The 16,069-nt window shown below is 40.9% G+C and overlaps 1 protein-coding gene across 24 annotated transcripts in view; it reads left to right on the top strand.

Annotated features, from left to right (window-relative positions):
• The first annotated feature begins 286 nt into the window (after positions 1-286).
• The window catches only part of Ktn1 (kinectin 1), an 88,928-nt gene continuing 73,145 nt past the window's right edge, over positions 287-16,069 (top strand). For all 24 annotated transcript variants that reach the window (XM_028758497.1, XM_028758479.1, XM_028758498.1 and 21 more), the window contains exon 1: positions 287-363. The gene's annotated coding sequence lies outside the window, so the exon portion shown is untranslated. The remainder of the gene's footprint in view (positions 364-16,069) is intronic.

Raw genomic sequence — 16,069 nt, 5'->3', positions numbered from 1 at the left:
GCCAAGTGGTACTTTTGTGCGAGGGTCACGTGAGACCAAGGCAGATTGAGGGAGGCAGAGTCGGGTTGAGTGGATGAAGGGATTCCGCAGGGACTTCCAGGCTGAGGGGTGACGTCTCTACAGGATACCGTGGGGCATCTCGAGGCCGCCGGCTGCGTGGACCTGTCCCTTTAAGGGGCTGGTCTCCAGGCCCTTCTGGCCGCGACGCCCGGACGTGCGGAGCCGCCCCGCCCCGAAGCCGCCCGTTTCCTGCGGGGCGGCGCGACAGCACCTGAGCTTCTGCGGCGGGGCCTGGGAGCGCGCTGACCCGGAGGTAGAGCTCGTGCCGCCGCGTCGTCCCGGCCTGGTTCCCGGCTGCTCAGGGTGAGGAGCAGGGCCTGGGATTCCGGTGCGCTAGGGCGCGGGTCAGGGGGCGCGCTCGCGGGGTAGGCCTCGGCACGGGGGTCGCAGTGTGCAGCGTCCGCCCAGGCCGCGCCGCCGCTGCCCGCTCTGGGGATCCTCCTTCGTTCCAGGGCTCCAGGGTTCCGGCTCGGCGATTTCCTCGCTCCCGCCAGGTCCGACCCTGGCTCCGCGAGTGGCCGGAGCTCCCGGGCTGTCTCCTTTGAGGGCGAGGTCGGCCCGCCCGGGCCGCGGGGTGACCGAGGAGCCTATTTTTAGCTGGGCTCGCAGGCCCCGGGGCGGGCGGGCGGATTAAGGCTCTGATGAGGGTGACCGGAGGGAGCGCCTTGCATTGGGCGCCCTGGGCCCTAGCCGGGCCAAGCGTGCGCCATGCTGGAGCAGCTCGCCCGGCTTGTCCCGGGGCGCGGCCCCTCCCACCACCCGGTTCTGGGAGTTCAGGGAAATCCTGGGAAGTTCTCCCTCTCTCCCAGGGGTGTGTCCGCCTCGGTGCCCAACAATGGAATTTGGGGTGTCCCGGATCTGGCCGCGTTCGGCGTAAGGAAGCACAGTCTGGCTATCCGAGACCAGGGCATGGGGAGCTGCGTCCTCTTTGTCCGGCTGCATCTCGGTTTAGGTTTAAAAGTGCGCTGTTTAGTGTCTTCGGGTCCTTCTGGGAGGAGGCGGAAACCGGGATTTTAACAGCCTGGCCTCTCCTAGACATGGATTTCTTAGCAGCTATGTGAATGAGCATAGCTTTAAAAGCTGCGGGCGAGCAGTTCAAAGTTTTGGAGTCTTTTGAGAAATTTACACCTCCACACTCAGGTAAAGAGGAGCACCCCAGAGGTGAACTAGACATTCGGTTGTATAGCAGGTGACTTAGGGGTGATTTGCCTGAATTTGGCTGCACTTATTTTCTTCGTTCACCGGCAAGCAAGGGCAACAGTGGCTCCAGTGTGGGTAAAAGCATTTGGTGATGAGACCTGAGATAATCTTTGCAGGAGCTGCTCTGGAGCACTCCGGCTGACCTGTATTCTGTATGTCCCGCGGTAGCCTTTCATATCTGGTGTGTTGCTTGATAAATTAGCTTCTTCCCCATTCCACCTTTCTTCTAGAGACCTTACACGAAATAGCTGGGCTTAATTATGTAGGTTCCTTTCCCATGCCAACCCTGAGTTAGAAACGTCTCTCAATTTTGTAGCCCTCGGTAGACATAAATGTCTTAATTATCAGGTGTATTAGAGAATGAGGTGTTCTACATCACTGAGACACACACTCAGATATATCGGGAAAATTCCTCAAGTGTATTAAACACATTAATAGAAAGGATACTCAGTATATAACCCTTTCTTGATTCATTGTCAGCATTATGAAAAACCATTGGTTTGTTTTATTTCATTGGTATATTTCTGTGACCTAAGTATTAGCAATCTCTTTCTCTGATATAGATGCCTCCCACCCCAAACAAACAAGATCTAATAAGCAAAACCAAAATCCACCCAAAACCCTCAACCCCGAGCAGTTTACCGGCTTGCTAGTTTGTAGGTTTAAATCTTCTTTTAGGTTTTAATCTGTTAGTTTTTTTCCAAAGTCAGAACAAGTAAAAGCTTATTCTGATGCTTAACTTCTAAAGTACCCATGTTTAGATTGACCGTTGGTCAAATTTTAGCTGTAATTTCACTTGAACTCTTTGGAGGAGGTATTGTTTTTCTAGGGAGAGGCACCCTGGGATAAAACTAAGAGTTTTTTTTTGTTTTGTTTTGTTTTTGTTTTTTGTTTTTTTTTGGTTTTTTTTGTTTTGTTTTTCGAGACAGGGTTTCTCTGTGTAGCCCTGGCTGTCCTGGAACTCACTCTGTAGACCAGGCTGGCCTCGAACTCAGAAATCTGCCTGCCTCTGCCTCCCGAGTGCTGGGATCAAAGGCATGCGCCACTACCGCCCGGCTAAACTAAGAATCTTGGGAACGTCATATTTACTTTTGACACCTCTAGCCCGCGAATATGTATTTTTATTTGTATGCCTACTATCCTTTTTTATGGCAAATTTTAATTAAAAAGATTTTCAATACTTCGTAAAAAAAAAAAAATTAGTAAACTCAGTGATTCCAGGAGAGTTTGATTTAGGAATCTGACCTCATGTGTAATAAGGAAAGGCAGGAGGTGGGGGTGGGGGAGGAGCGCTTTGCAGAATGTTCAGGTGTTTGAAAGTAACCTCTTAGGTATGTGGTTTTAAAGTCTTTGAAGGCAAATCCAGAGTATCCCTAGAGACCAGAAGTAACTGTCCAGAAGTCACAGTGACCACTATGTATACATGGACTGCATCCCATATCATTGCTGCTTCAGTCCTAAGGAACACAGTCTGGGCTGTTCTGATGAAAAAGATACAATGTGTATGTAAGTGGCTGGGGAAAATTGGCTTAAGAATATGAACTATATGTTTCCTATAAAATAGAAACTTAGGGGGGAAACTTCAGGTGCCACGAGCCATCTCTAAAGTCTAGAAGAAAAGTAATAAGTTACGAGTGTTTGTCAAGTGGATAAACTGGTGCTGACAGTGTTAAATTGCTCTTAAGCCTTTTCAGTTAAAAAAAAATGCTGTTGGTCATGATGGTGTCTTCAATCACTCCTGGGGCAGAGGTAGGTGGGTCTCTGACAGTAAGACCAAAATAAAAGTAAATGGGTTGTGAGCTTTAGCCTTTAGGCGATCTCCCTTTACCCCTTTAAAAGCAATGGTCCTGTCTCTGCTGTAGAGATTATTTGTAGCTCCATGTCCATTCACTATAGCAGAGAATTGGAATTGACCAAGTTGTCCATCAGTGGATGGGTGCATAATGAAAACTAGTTCTATAAAAGACAGTACTATTCAGTGCTAAAGAAAAATGATGTAGAAACATTTTCGGGAAAATGGACAGCCTTGGAATGTATGCTAGTAAGCAAGGCCCCATGATCTCAGAAAGGAATAAACTGAATGTACTCTCCCAAAAGTGGAGTCTTAACAGTTGTATCTGTGTAGATGTAAAGTAGTGTATACGCAGGTACAGTAGACATGAAGAAGCGAGAACAAGAAAGGCTAAATGGAAGGATGAGGTGCGGGTGTGTGTTAGATGTGAGTTGAGGTTATAAGACATGATTGAGGTTATAAGGCCAATTGCTTTTCTTGTTCTAATTCTGTCATGGATCTTTTGTTTTGTTTTTGATGGTGAATAAGTGCATAAAATATATTTGATTACTGAAAGTGTAAAATTTAATGTGAAACTTCACAACTTCCATTTCAAAATGTCAATACTAACTATAGAAGTTCATCAAGTTATATAGACTTTGGCTCTGATTAATTTTGACATTTGATTTTTTTATGTGAAAAATTTAAAGTTAAAGTTTATAAAATAAATTAATAGACACTTTGGTACTAAAAAGAAAGGGGCTGAATGCATAGTTCTGACCTGTTTCTGCCAGTGCCTCTTGCAGTACACCTGACTCCTATGGGCTTTTAATTGCTTTTATACTTGAAGAGGCAAGACAAACTTTCAATGAAAAAGAGTCATTTTGGTAGACATTCTGATTGGAAATTTAGCATTCCCAGGAAATGTATATGTAACACTCAACTATATAAAAAGTCATATTCTACTACTATGCATGCATATCATTTACCCATCCCCCAACATTGAGGCTTGGCCCTCTGCCCTATATGTAGCCCAGGCTGGTCTGAATTTGCAACCTTCCTCCCATGTCCCTACCAGTATGGGATTATAAATATATGCCATGACAACTGATTTTTCTTTGTCTAACCTATGTGTTTAAGGCATTGTCTGGTTCATAATAGATGCAAAGTAAGAAGTTGTCAAATGAATTAAGCCTGTATCTTGCAGTTCCTTTTCTTTGGTGGATACTGCATACTGGATACGTATAGTTTTTAGTTTGTTCCTTTCCTAGGAACTTTCAGAGAACAGAAAAGAGTTGCAGGGAGCCTCTGGAAACCTTTTGGTAGAGGGTGTAATGTTATACTGTGGTAGAGACTGAGTTACTCACGCTATATAATTAAGACCATTGGTTAATTTAAAAAAGTTACTTAAAACAGGGACTTAAAATGCATATGTACCTTAGTTGGGTATAGTGGCATCTACCTTTAATCCCAGAAACTCAGGGCGTCTGGGTGGAAAGAAGAGGCAGGTAGATCTCTGAGTTCTAGGTTAGCCTGGTCTACATAGTGAGTTCCAGAACAGCCAGAGCTGCATAGTGAGACTCTTTCAAAAAAAGCCAAAACCAGCTAAACCAAGAAAAAACATGCACACTCAATATTTGTATTAAGACATTTAACATTGGGGGCTGGTGAGATGGCTCAGTGGTTAAGAGCACTGACTGCTCTTCCAGAGGTCATGAGTTCAAATCCCAGCAACCACATGGTGGCTCACAACCATCTGTAATGATATCTGATACCCTGTTGTGGGGTGTCTGAAGACAGCTACAGTGTACTTACATATAATAAATAAATTAAAAAAAGATATTAAAAAAAAAAAGACATTTAACATTAATCCATACATGTATCTTTTTATTTAGACTTTTATTTATGTTTTTATTTATCAGTTTTCTTAGAATAGAGGTTTTCTGACTTTCCTTCCATAGATTGTATTCTAAAAGCATTATCTATAACTTCTAATATTGGTTTCTTTAAAGTAGAATGAAAATATTGGTAGTAGAAAACTCAAAATCCTGGAGTTTTCCAATCCTTCAAAGGTCTTGGTTTTATTTTCCTACATTTAGATTTTGGCAGACATTAGTCATATCTTTTTGCAGAAGAGGGAAATGCCAGTGCATTCAGAGTTGGTCAAGGTAGCATCACCATCGTGAGTAAACCTCATAGTAGGCCTGGGGTCTTAGTCTCTATTGCTAAGGAGGAGGAAGGCTGCTTGTCCACATTTCCTTGCTCGCGCGCTTGTGTTCCCTCCCTCCCTCCCTCCCTCCCTCCCTCCCTCCCTCCCTCCTTCCCTCTTTCTTTCTTTCTTTCTCTTTCTTTCTTTTCTTTCTTTCTTTTTACTTTTTCTTTCTTTTTTTAGAGGGGGCACTGGTTTGAATCCAGCGACTGCAAGCTATCACTAAGCTACAGCCCCAGCACATTTCTCTCTTTTGATCTGAGTACATTTATAATTTTAGTAGTTTTCTGAGATTCAATGGGAACATTGTCTGTCAGGACACACATTCATATGCTACATGCTCACTGGAAAATGTGGGGCAGTTCTTTACTCTTACCCAGGAACCAGGCGTAAGCAGTGATTTTCTGGAGGCTGAAAGGAGCCGTGCAGGTTTCAGGTCTTGGTAACACCGAGGGTTGTGGAAGTTCTTTATCTCCCCATGGTTAACTGCACGCCTTCCTGTGATGGACTGGAGAGGAGGCGCATGGAGGAGCTGCACTTTTTTTTTTTTTTAAATTTTTGAAGATTTTTTTTTTGAAGATTTATTTATTTTATTTATATGTGTACACTGTAGCTGTTAGACAGGCCAGAAGAGGGCATCGGATCCCATTACAGATGGTTGTGAGCCACCATGTGGTTGCTGGGAATTGAACTCAGGACCTCTGGAAGAGCAGTCAGTGCTCTTAACCACTGAGCCACCTCTCCAGCCCGAGGAGCTGCACTTTTAGCAGCCCAGCTGCCTCACACCTGATCTCTTCCCTTAGCTCCTCTTGGCTTTCTCAGTCTTGTGTGGATACTTTGTTCTTAAGCCATTCTTTTGTTTTGCTTTGTCCCTTTTGTCCACTTCCTCCGTTAGTGGGACTCTTTGTATGAATTTACTGAAACTTCTTTCCATTCAGCTTTGTAGATATGGGGCTGACTTTTATTGCTACACAAACTTTTGTACAGTTGTTTTTCTCAGACAGGTTGCTCGGACTGACTTTGAACTGCCACTCCTGATTTAGGTTTTTTAAATTAAAAAAAAAAATTACCTCTCCTCCCTCCCTTCCCCCCCCCCCCCCCTCCCTCCCTCCCTCTCTCTCTCTGTTGTGTGTGTGTATTTTTTTCATTTATGGAATCTTGCAAGATAAAAAAAGTTATTTTTGGCTCCTTTTAATTTACAAAATTACCTTGTGTGTAAGTGGTTGCACTCCAGTACTTGTGTCTGTATTGGTTTGAATTTCTCCTCTAATTGAAGGTAATGGCTGTCCTTTGAGATACACAGGCACTCACTTTCTACCCCAGGCTACCCTCAAGCTCCATGTACACCCGCGTTAGGCCTCCAAGTGGTGGCATTATAGGTATGTCTCTTCATACCCGTGGGCTTGAACCGATTTTAACCATTTATTAGTTTTGAATTTTTGATTGCTTTTCATTATTTTCTTTCCTCCCTCCCTGTACTGCCCTTCTTATTTTCCTGTGTTTTTCTTCCTGTATTCTACTAAGGAGAAAATACTTGATACGTTATTCCACTTGTCTCTGGTTCGATCTGTGTCCTCCAGATGAGATGGTTTCCTTCTTTATTGCCGAATGAATTTCCTACTGGTATTTGCCATGTTTTCTTTATAAACTTGGCTCTTATGGATATTGGTGCAGTGAACATGACTATGTGAGCATCTTTACTGCATGCTGCTCCCGATTCCTTTAATATTGACTTAAGGAGTCATAGGGCAGGATCATATGCTAGTTCTGTTTTTTAGCTTTTTAGGGTCTCATAGCGATTTCCAAAGTGGCTCCACAATATCTCCACTAACAATATATAGAGCACCCTTCCCCAACACCCACCATGAGCTGTTGGTGTTAGTTTTTTTTTTTTTAAGTTATTGACTAAGTTCTGGATGTTAATCCTCTGTTGAATGAGTAGTCTGTAGAGGTTTCCTTGAGTTTTTAGCTGTCTTTTTCACTGTTTACTTTGCCATGTAGAAGCATTTTGTTTGATACAATCTCATTTGTCAGTCACTACTAGTCCTTCTTGAGCAGTTGCTAGAATGGACAGTCAGCCTGTGCCTGTGCCTGTGTCTGTATCTTGATGTGTTGTCTGTTAGCAGTTTCAGAGTTACAGGTTCTTGGCTTGTTTTGAGTGGATTTTCAGATAGGATGAGAGAGATGGCTCTAGTTTCAGTCTTGGCTGTCTGGTTTCCCTAGGACAGAAGAAGGCTGCCTTTTCTCCAGTATGTGTTTGTGTACCTTTGCTGATAGTTGCCTGTGGATGCTCGGATTTGTTTCTGACACCTTAAACTGGCTCCACAGTTATTTTTATTTGAATACCATACTGCATTTGTCACTGGGGCTTCTTTAGTTTAAACAGGCGTTGTGATAGTTCAGCAGTGTTCTTTTTGCTGAGCCTTGATATTATCTTTGGATAGTTTGGCCACCAGTAATAAACATTGCTTATCAATATAGCACACTGCCTACAAATGAACCATTTTCCTAAAAAAAAAAAAATGCATTTGCCTTTAAAAAAAAAAGCAACACAAGATCAGGGATTGTAGGCTTAAAGGACAGGAAACGTGGAACAGTGGTGGTCTGCTTGGAATGCTCGTGTTGAGGCTCAGTGATCTGATTGCAGATGGTTTTACCAGGATGTAGTGAGCTTGTTTGGTATAGGCCTCAGGCTCTTTGTCCATTGAATTGACTGTTCTGGGCTCACTCATTAACATGCACATCTTTTAAAGGTATATTCATTTAGTTGTCCCATTCCATTGTTTTATAGTGAAGGAATTTAATGTTCTTTTTTTTTTTTTTTTTTTTTTTTTTTTTTGGTTTTTTGAGACAGGGTTTCTCTGTGTAGTCCTGGCTGTCCTGGAACTCACTCTGTAGACCAGGCTAGCCTCGAACTCTCAAACTCAGAAATCCGCCTGCCTCTGCCTCCCAAGTCCTGGGATCAAAGGTGTGCGCCACCACTGCCTGGAAAATTTTATGTTCTTACATTGAAAATTACTTGTATTTGGATATATAGCTTTGTTTTTTGTATATGACAGTTTGCCTGCATTTGGTAAATATACAAGAATGGGAACAAGAACTATTTTAAGTTTGTCTTGCATTTTGATAATTTTTTCTCCCAATTGTTCTTTTTGTTTTGTTTTCTCAAGACAAAGTTTCTCTGTGTAGCCCTGGCTATCCTGGAACTTGTTCTGTAGACCAAGGTGGCCTTGAACTTAAGATTCATCTGCCTCCTGCCCTGCTATTAAAGGCATTCATCAAAGACTGGAGACATGGTGATTAAGAGCACTGACTGCTCTTCCAGAGGTCCTGCGTTTAGTTCCCAGAACCCACATGGTGGCTCACAACCATTTGTAGTGGGATCTGATTGATGCCCTCTTCTGGTGTGCATGTAAACAGAGCAATCCTATACATTAAAGAAAAAAAAAAGGCATTCGTTACAACTTCTGGCTTCCAGTTGTTCTTTTAAATCATCCAGATGATACAATTTTATTAAGTGAAGTACAAAAAAAAGTAGATTTGTGTGCGTGTGTGTAAGTAAGTGTAAGTGTTAGTAGATGTAGGAGCAACTGAACATCTCAGAAGACAGAATTCAGATTTCATTCATTTATTTGAGCTTTAATAGTATATGATGATAGTTCCTCAGCTTCCCTCAATGTGTGGACAAGCAGTTTTTTGAATGCTATCATTCTGTTACCAGAAATGACGGATTCCTTCTGAACCTGTGATTTTTTTCCCCCACAGCAAAGCCCTAGACTTTCTTTTATAAAAAAATTTATTTTTTTAGGCAGTGGTGGTGCACGCCTTTAACCCCAGCACTGGGGAGGCAGAGGCAGGTGGACTTCTGAGTTTGAGGCCAGCCTGGTCTACAGAGTGAGTTCCAGGACAGCCCGGGGTACACAGAGAAACCCTGTCTCGAAAAACCAAAAAAAACCAAAAAACAAAAAAACCTATTTTTATGTGCATTGTTGTTCTACCTCCTTGTATGTGTGTATGAGGGTGCCGGATCCTCTGGAACTGGAGTTACACAGTTGTGAGCCGCCATGTGGGTGCTGGGAATTGAACAGAGGTCTTCTGGAAGAGCAGCCAGTGCTCTTAATGGCTGAGCTTTCTCTCCGGCAATGGGGAAGCAATTTTTTATTTCTGTTTTTAGTTGTATAAGTATAACATAGCTGAATATGTTATTCATACCTACAATTCCATATTTGAGAGTGTGTGGCCAGCCTGAGCTGTCCCTTATAAGACCTTATCTACAAAAATAGTGTAATATTGTACATTAAGAGTGATTCCTAGCCTGGCAGTAGTGGCTCATGCCTTTAATCCTGGCACTTGGGAGGTAGAGGCAGAAAGATCTCTGGATTTGAGGCCAGCTTGGTCTATAGATCAAGTTCTAGGACAGCCAAGGATACACAGAAAAACACTTGTCTCAAAAAACCAAAAGACACCCCCCAACCCCCCAAAAAGTGATTTTTAGTAGGGTGTGGTAGCACATGCCTTTAATCCTAGCACTTGAGAGGCAGAGGCAGTTGAATCTCTTGAGTTTGAGGCTAACCTGATCTACAGAGCTACTTCCAGGACAGCCAGGATTAAAAAATGTAAGTTTTTGTTTTTTTATGCATAGTCTCAGTTTATGTAGCTGTTATGTTCAATATAAATGCTCTAATATATTTTTCTATATCATAGTCTTCAATCTGTTAATTGTATAATATTTTTGTAGATATTTCACATTGAAATAATTTGTTTTTTTTTTTTTTTTTTTTTTTTTTTTTTAAAGATTTATTTATTTACTTTATTTATGAATATACTGTAGCTGTCTTCAGACACACCGGAAGAGGGCATCCAATCTCATTACAGATGGTTGTGAGCCACCATGTGGTTGCTGGGATTTGAACTCAGGACCTCTGGAAAAGCAGTCAGTGCTCTTAACCGCTGAGCCATCTCTCCAGCCCAATAATTTGTTTTTTTATTAAAAACAGTGAAATCCATTTCTCTCTGTGTATATACACATACACTTTTATCAGTTAAGTAGTTTGAAATTCTTAAAATTATTATTATTATTATTAATTTTGGTTTTTCGAGACAGGGTTTCTCTGTGTAGCCCTGGCTGTCCTGGAACTCACTCTGTAGACCAGGCTGGCCTCAAACTCAGAAATCCACCTGCCTCTGCCTCCCAAGTGCTGGGATTAAAGGTGTGCACCACCACTGCCCAGCCTTAAAATTGTTTTTAGATTTAAATATCTTCAGCCAGGCTGTGGTGGCACACACCTTTAACAGTTTCGGGGCAGAGACAGGTGGATCTCTGAGTTTGAGGCCAGCCTGGTCTACAGAGTGAATTTCAGGACTGCCAGAGAATTCTTGTCTTGAAAAACCAAGCCAAACAAACCAAAAAAACCGAAACAAAACCAAATGAATATCTTTGGGACAGGTCTTCCTGCATGGCCCAGCTGTCCTCTTCCCTGATGCCCCTGCCTCAGCCTGCAAGTGCTGGGCTTCAGCCACGCTGCACTACATCGCTCTCCAACCACTAACATTTTGTACTATACATATTCCTAATAGAATCTGGTTTTTGTGCCTTCTAAGACATGCATACAATTCAGTTTAACTCCGTGATGTAGCTCAGTTGTTGTCAGAGAAGGTGTACAGTTTAGAAGGACAAGTGAATGGAATTTAAAAGCAAGATGGTTACCATTCATAATGAAATACAGCGTCTGAGGTTTATTTCTCTATCTGTTTTTCATTTTCTTTTTATGGCTTCTTTGTTTTGTGGTGCTGTGGGAATCATGCATGCCAGGCACATGCTCCACCCTTGGGGGACTCTCTCCTCTGTACTGTTAACTTAATATTTTCACAGTTCTTTAGACGTACTGCAGGGTTCAGATCTTTGATTCTTACTTAGAGCAAGGTTTTTGTGCAAAGATGTGTGTTTGGAAATTATTTGTAAACAAAAGTGGGCATACTTTTTTTTGGTAGTAAAGATATAGTCAGTATATTTTATAGATTTCTTGAAGGATGTGCTTGGAGCAAAGTTTAGGCTTGATTTTGTGTTATCCTGGGCACATTGTACTCTTGATCATTTACCCTCATTGGTTGTTTGCAGCATTCAGAATTAGAATTTAATTAAAACTTGCATATAACTATATACGAGTTAAAAAGATAGTTGATGCTTAATAAGGGACATTTGCCAAGTTTAGGCCCAGACTGAGCCCTCTACTAGTCTCTCTGTTACCAACTCAACAGACATACTGGATTGTATACAGTGGGCTTAGAGAATGTTAAAGATGGGATTTCTGTCAACTACAGCTACGTTAACTTTGTCTCAACCCTCTTTCCCATTACCTCATCATGGGCTAACTTTTTCTTCTGTACTTTTTTTCTGACTTCCCTTTTATCTTGTTCTCAGCCCCTTATTGCCAGCTTTTCCCCTTCATGTATAACTGTTGCCTATAGATACAATGTGAATTTTAGGAATACTAATGGATAAAATATATGCTTATTTATTAAACACTTATTTACCTGTAACCAAAACAGAACTGAATATTTTGTAAGCTTTTTTAAGTCAAAGCGTAATATCTTAAGCAAGTGACTCTAATAGTGCTCTATTGTTATTTCTAGTTACTGAATTAATTAATTAATTAATTAATTAGTTTTTCAAGACAGGGTTTCTCTGTGTAGCCCTGGCTGTCCTGGAACTCACTCTGTAGACCAGGCTGGCCTTGAACTTAGAAATCCGCCTGCCTCTGCCTTCCAAGTGCTGGGATTAAAGGCGTGCGCCACCACTGCATGGCGACTTTATTATTAATCGTATAAAATTAGGATTTTTGACTTTAGTAGAATAGAATTTAAGCAAAAGTCATAATAGTATTTAGGGGTTTTTTTTTTTTGGCCTATTTGTTTTAGATTCTCTTATGTAATCCAAGCTTGCTTTGAATTTGTACTAGAATTCCCAGTCTAAACTGTTCTAGGGATTGAAACCTTGTACAGGCAAGCATTCTATCAAATGAGTAACCCCCAAGTACTTGTAGTCTTAATAGTTAAACTGAGTTGATCTTGATGCTGAGTGTTTTGTGGCTTCAGTTTTTATGTGATGCTGTTATGTGTCTTAATACTGTGGTTAGGGTCCTCTACATACAGAATGAAATCCACGTTGAGTACAAGCAAAAGGAAGTTGAAGTTTTGAGGCAATCCCATTGTCTTAGTTTGGGTTTCCATTGTGAGGAAACACCATGACCAAGGCAACTCTTATAAGGGACAACATTTAATTGAGGCTGTCTTAAAGTTTGAGAGGTTCAGTCCATTATCAAAATGGCAGGAAGCACTGCATTGTGCAGGCAGACATGGTGCTGAAGAAGGAGCTGAGAGTCTTAATCTGAAGGCAGCCAGGAGAAGACTATCTCTTCCACACTGGGTGAAGCTTGAGCACTAGGAATCCTCAAAGCCCTCCCACACAGTGATATACTTCCTCCAATAAGGCCACACCTCCTAATAGTGCCATTTCCCGTGGGCCAAGGATATTCAAACCACCACACCCATGAAAATCCAGAGGAAGACAGTACCATTCGTTCAGGTCTGTGAGATCTAAAAACAGACATAGAAACTGAACTGAACCTGAGCAGAGCCACAGGGGCGTTTCAGACCTCTGTGGTCTGGAATTTGGTCTTTGCCTTGAGCAGTTGTTGCCTTTTATTTCTGTCTGGGTGGACTTGGTCAGTATGATCACAGAGGAAGAATCATTTTGTGTATAGGTGTACAGGTGTAGCTTATTCTTTTAGCTTCTGTGCCTGCTGCTAAGTATGTTAGCTTATTTTCCTAAGGCAAAACTTGGAAATGTGTACCAACTTATTTTTCTTCTGACTCCATTATCCTGGCATAGGCTGTATATGTATCCTTTAAATACTTAAAACAAAAAGACAAAACACTGACCTTTAAAAGTCTTTCACTTGACCAGTAGCTAACTTAGGTGACAGAACAGATTGTGTTTAATTGACATACAAATTAGATGAGTTAACCGAAAAGATCAATTCTAAACAGCTCTCTGGGTCTTAACCTTTCTGATGCTGTGATCCTTTAATACAGTTCCTCATGTTGTGGTGACCCCCAACCATAAAATGATTTTTATTGCTACTGTAATTTTGCTACTGTTATGAATTGATCAATATCTGTGTTTTCTTGTGGTCTTAGCCAACCCCTGTGAAGGGGTTGGTTGAGTCCACCCCAAAGGGGTTGTGACCAACTGGTTGAAAACCACTCAGTTAGCATGTGTTTTGTTTCACCCTTGAACTTGTGAAATCTTGCCTTAGTAAATTGTTTGTGGAAATTTTAATTTTAGTTACAAAGATTAATCTTGTGTCTGTTGAACTCTTTTGTTTTCAGATTCTGTTTCAATTTTAAATGTAGGCCAGTGCTGGTATAGCTTGAATTAAGAATGCTCTGTGTTTTAAAATGAGCTATAAATTAATTGAAAGACAAAGTTGATTTTAATAAGCTTAAAGCTGCCTATGATTAGCATATATAATCATATTCCATTTGGCTTGGCAGTTGACACAAATATGAATAGCTCTTTTAATACACACACACACGCACACACATTTACACTTATTTACTTATTTATTCATTCAGAGATAGGATCTTATATAGGCTGGGTTTCACCTCTTGATCCATCTTCCTCAGCCTACCAAATGCTGGGATTGCAGGTATGCGCCACCATACTGTTCCAGATTCCTTTATTTCATCTTGTAAACACTGTAAGTTTGTTAAATTCCTTCTGCTATAGCAAAGTTCTAAAATAACTGTAAGAACAATGGCTTCACATTTAAGTAGATTTTTGTTTTGTTTTTCTTTTCTTCTGTTGAGATAGGGTCTCATGCTTTGGTCTGACTTGGGAGGGTGATTTTGAACTTGTTACTATCCTGTCTCCACTTCTTGAGTGCTGGGATTCAGTAAAGTGCTGGTTTACCCAGTTCATGAGTTCCTGGGAATCGTTTATGGTAGGCAAACAAAACGCTCTATCAACTGTTTACATGTCTAGACCACCCCCTTTAAAAATAACACTATTTACTAAGATCGAATGTATGATAGGCTGCTCTTGAATTCACTATGTAGTTGGGGATAACTTTGAGTGTAAGATGCTCCTGGCTCCAGAGTGGTGGGATTATGGGTTTGTACTACAAAGCCTGGTTTTTATGGAGTGCTGAAGGTCAAGCCCCAGGCTTGCTAGCCTACCAATAGATCCATCCTAAGTCTCAGAATTTGGCTTTTTTAATTATCTCAAGACTTTTAATTAAAAAGTTCAGATATTTTTCATTTTATTGTACATCAAATGTGCAAAAGTTGGGACTGGGAAATGGCTCAGTGGTTAAGAATATGTATTACTCTTGGAGAGGACTCGAGTTTGATTTCTGTATCGGGTGTCAGACCTGTAATCCTTGCTCCGGGAAATATGATGCTTCTGACCATTGAGGACACCTATATTTAAACACACACACACACATATATATATATACACATAATAAAGAATAAATCTTTTCAAAAGTAAAAAGGTTAATTTGCTTCAATTTGCTTTATTGTAAGTATGTCAATTGGTTATAATTATATATGTGTTACATGTACTATCCCTTTTCCACAACATATTGGAAGGTAACATAAGATTATAAACTACTATGTAGAATATACATCCATATATATGTATGTATATATTCATATATAGCCATCTATCCATCTATACCTAATATACCTATATCTATATCTCCCTGGGGATGGATATATATGTATATGTATATGTATATGTATATGTATATGTATATGTATATGATGTACATACATATACATATACATATATATTTTCCTGATGTCTATAATTTAAACCCCCAAATCACTTAAGTTTTGTAGATACTCTGGAAGTTGAGGCATGTGGTGTCTGTATTTGAGGCAGATGTGGCCAGGTAATTAGAGTATACCTTCAAGGAGCCATTGAGTCATCACAGATAGTAAATCTCCAGGGCTGCTGCTGAGGCAGAGCCTTGAGGACGACAGAGATGTCAGTGCATGGTAAATTGCTTCATGCGTGAAGATCAGAGGATTTATGAAAGGCATCTATTTTGTGTTGTAATGTCAAATGCTATATCAAATGATTGTGGTATTTTTTTTTTTAACTTCTGTTTCCATATTCTTGCTGTATTCCATTACGTTTTTTTTTTCCCAGGCTTTTTATTAGAGGAATAAAGCTGCTAGCAATTGTCTTAACCACCTTTGTCTTTCCCTTCTTTTAAAAGTGCGTTTTTTTTTTTTCTTTTTTCTTTTTTTCTGATACAGGGTTTCTCTGTGTAGCCCTGGCTGTTTTGGAACTTACAGTGTAGACCAGGCTGGCCTTAAACTCAGAGATCATTTGCCTCTGCCTCCGAAGTGCTGGGATTAAAGGTGTGTACCACAACCACTGAATCTAAAAAGTTTATAACTTTTAATGACAAAGGTATGTTGGTAATTGCTAATACATCTTTATTTTCACATGTTTTGTAAGTAGTATATATTAGCATTATATACTTAAAGGGGAAACTAAGTATTAAAACAAGCACCGAAATTGAGTTTTAGGTAGAGTCTATGGTAGAGTACGCTGGGGTGTTCTGGGCTCAACTCCTAGTGTACTTCTCATGACTATCTTTCACTTCCTATCCTGCCAAAAAGAGGGAGGACAGTGGAGAAGCCCCACCCTCCCCTCTTCCCTACCCCTTTTAGGGTCTTGTCATATGGTGTTGTAAGGACCCAGAAAGGACCCCAACTCAAGTCCCAATTAGCGCACACCCAAGGAGACACAA

This window comes from Grammomys surdaster, unplaced genomic scaffold, assembly GCF_004785775.1.
Source record: "Grammomys surdaster isolate TR1022 unplaced genomic scaffold, NIH_TR_1.0 126198, whole genome shotgun sequence".
In the NCBI taxonomy this organism is placed as follows: Eukaryota; Metazoa; Chordata; class Mammalia; order Rodentia; family Muridae; genus Grammomys; species Grammomys surdaster.
The sequence above is the reverse complement of the archived record's forward strand: the minus strand, read 5'-3'. Positions and strand labels throughout refer to the sequence as shown.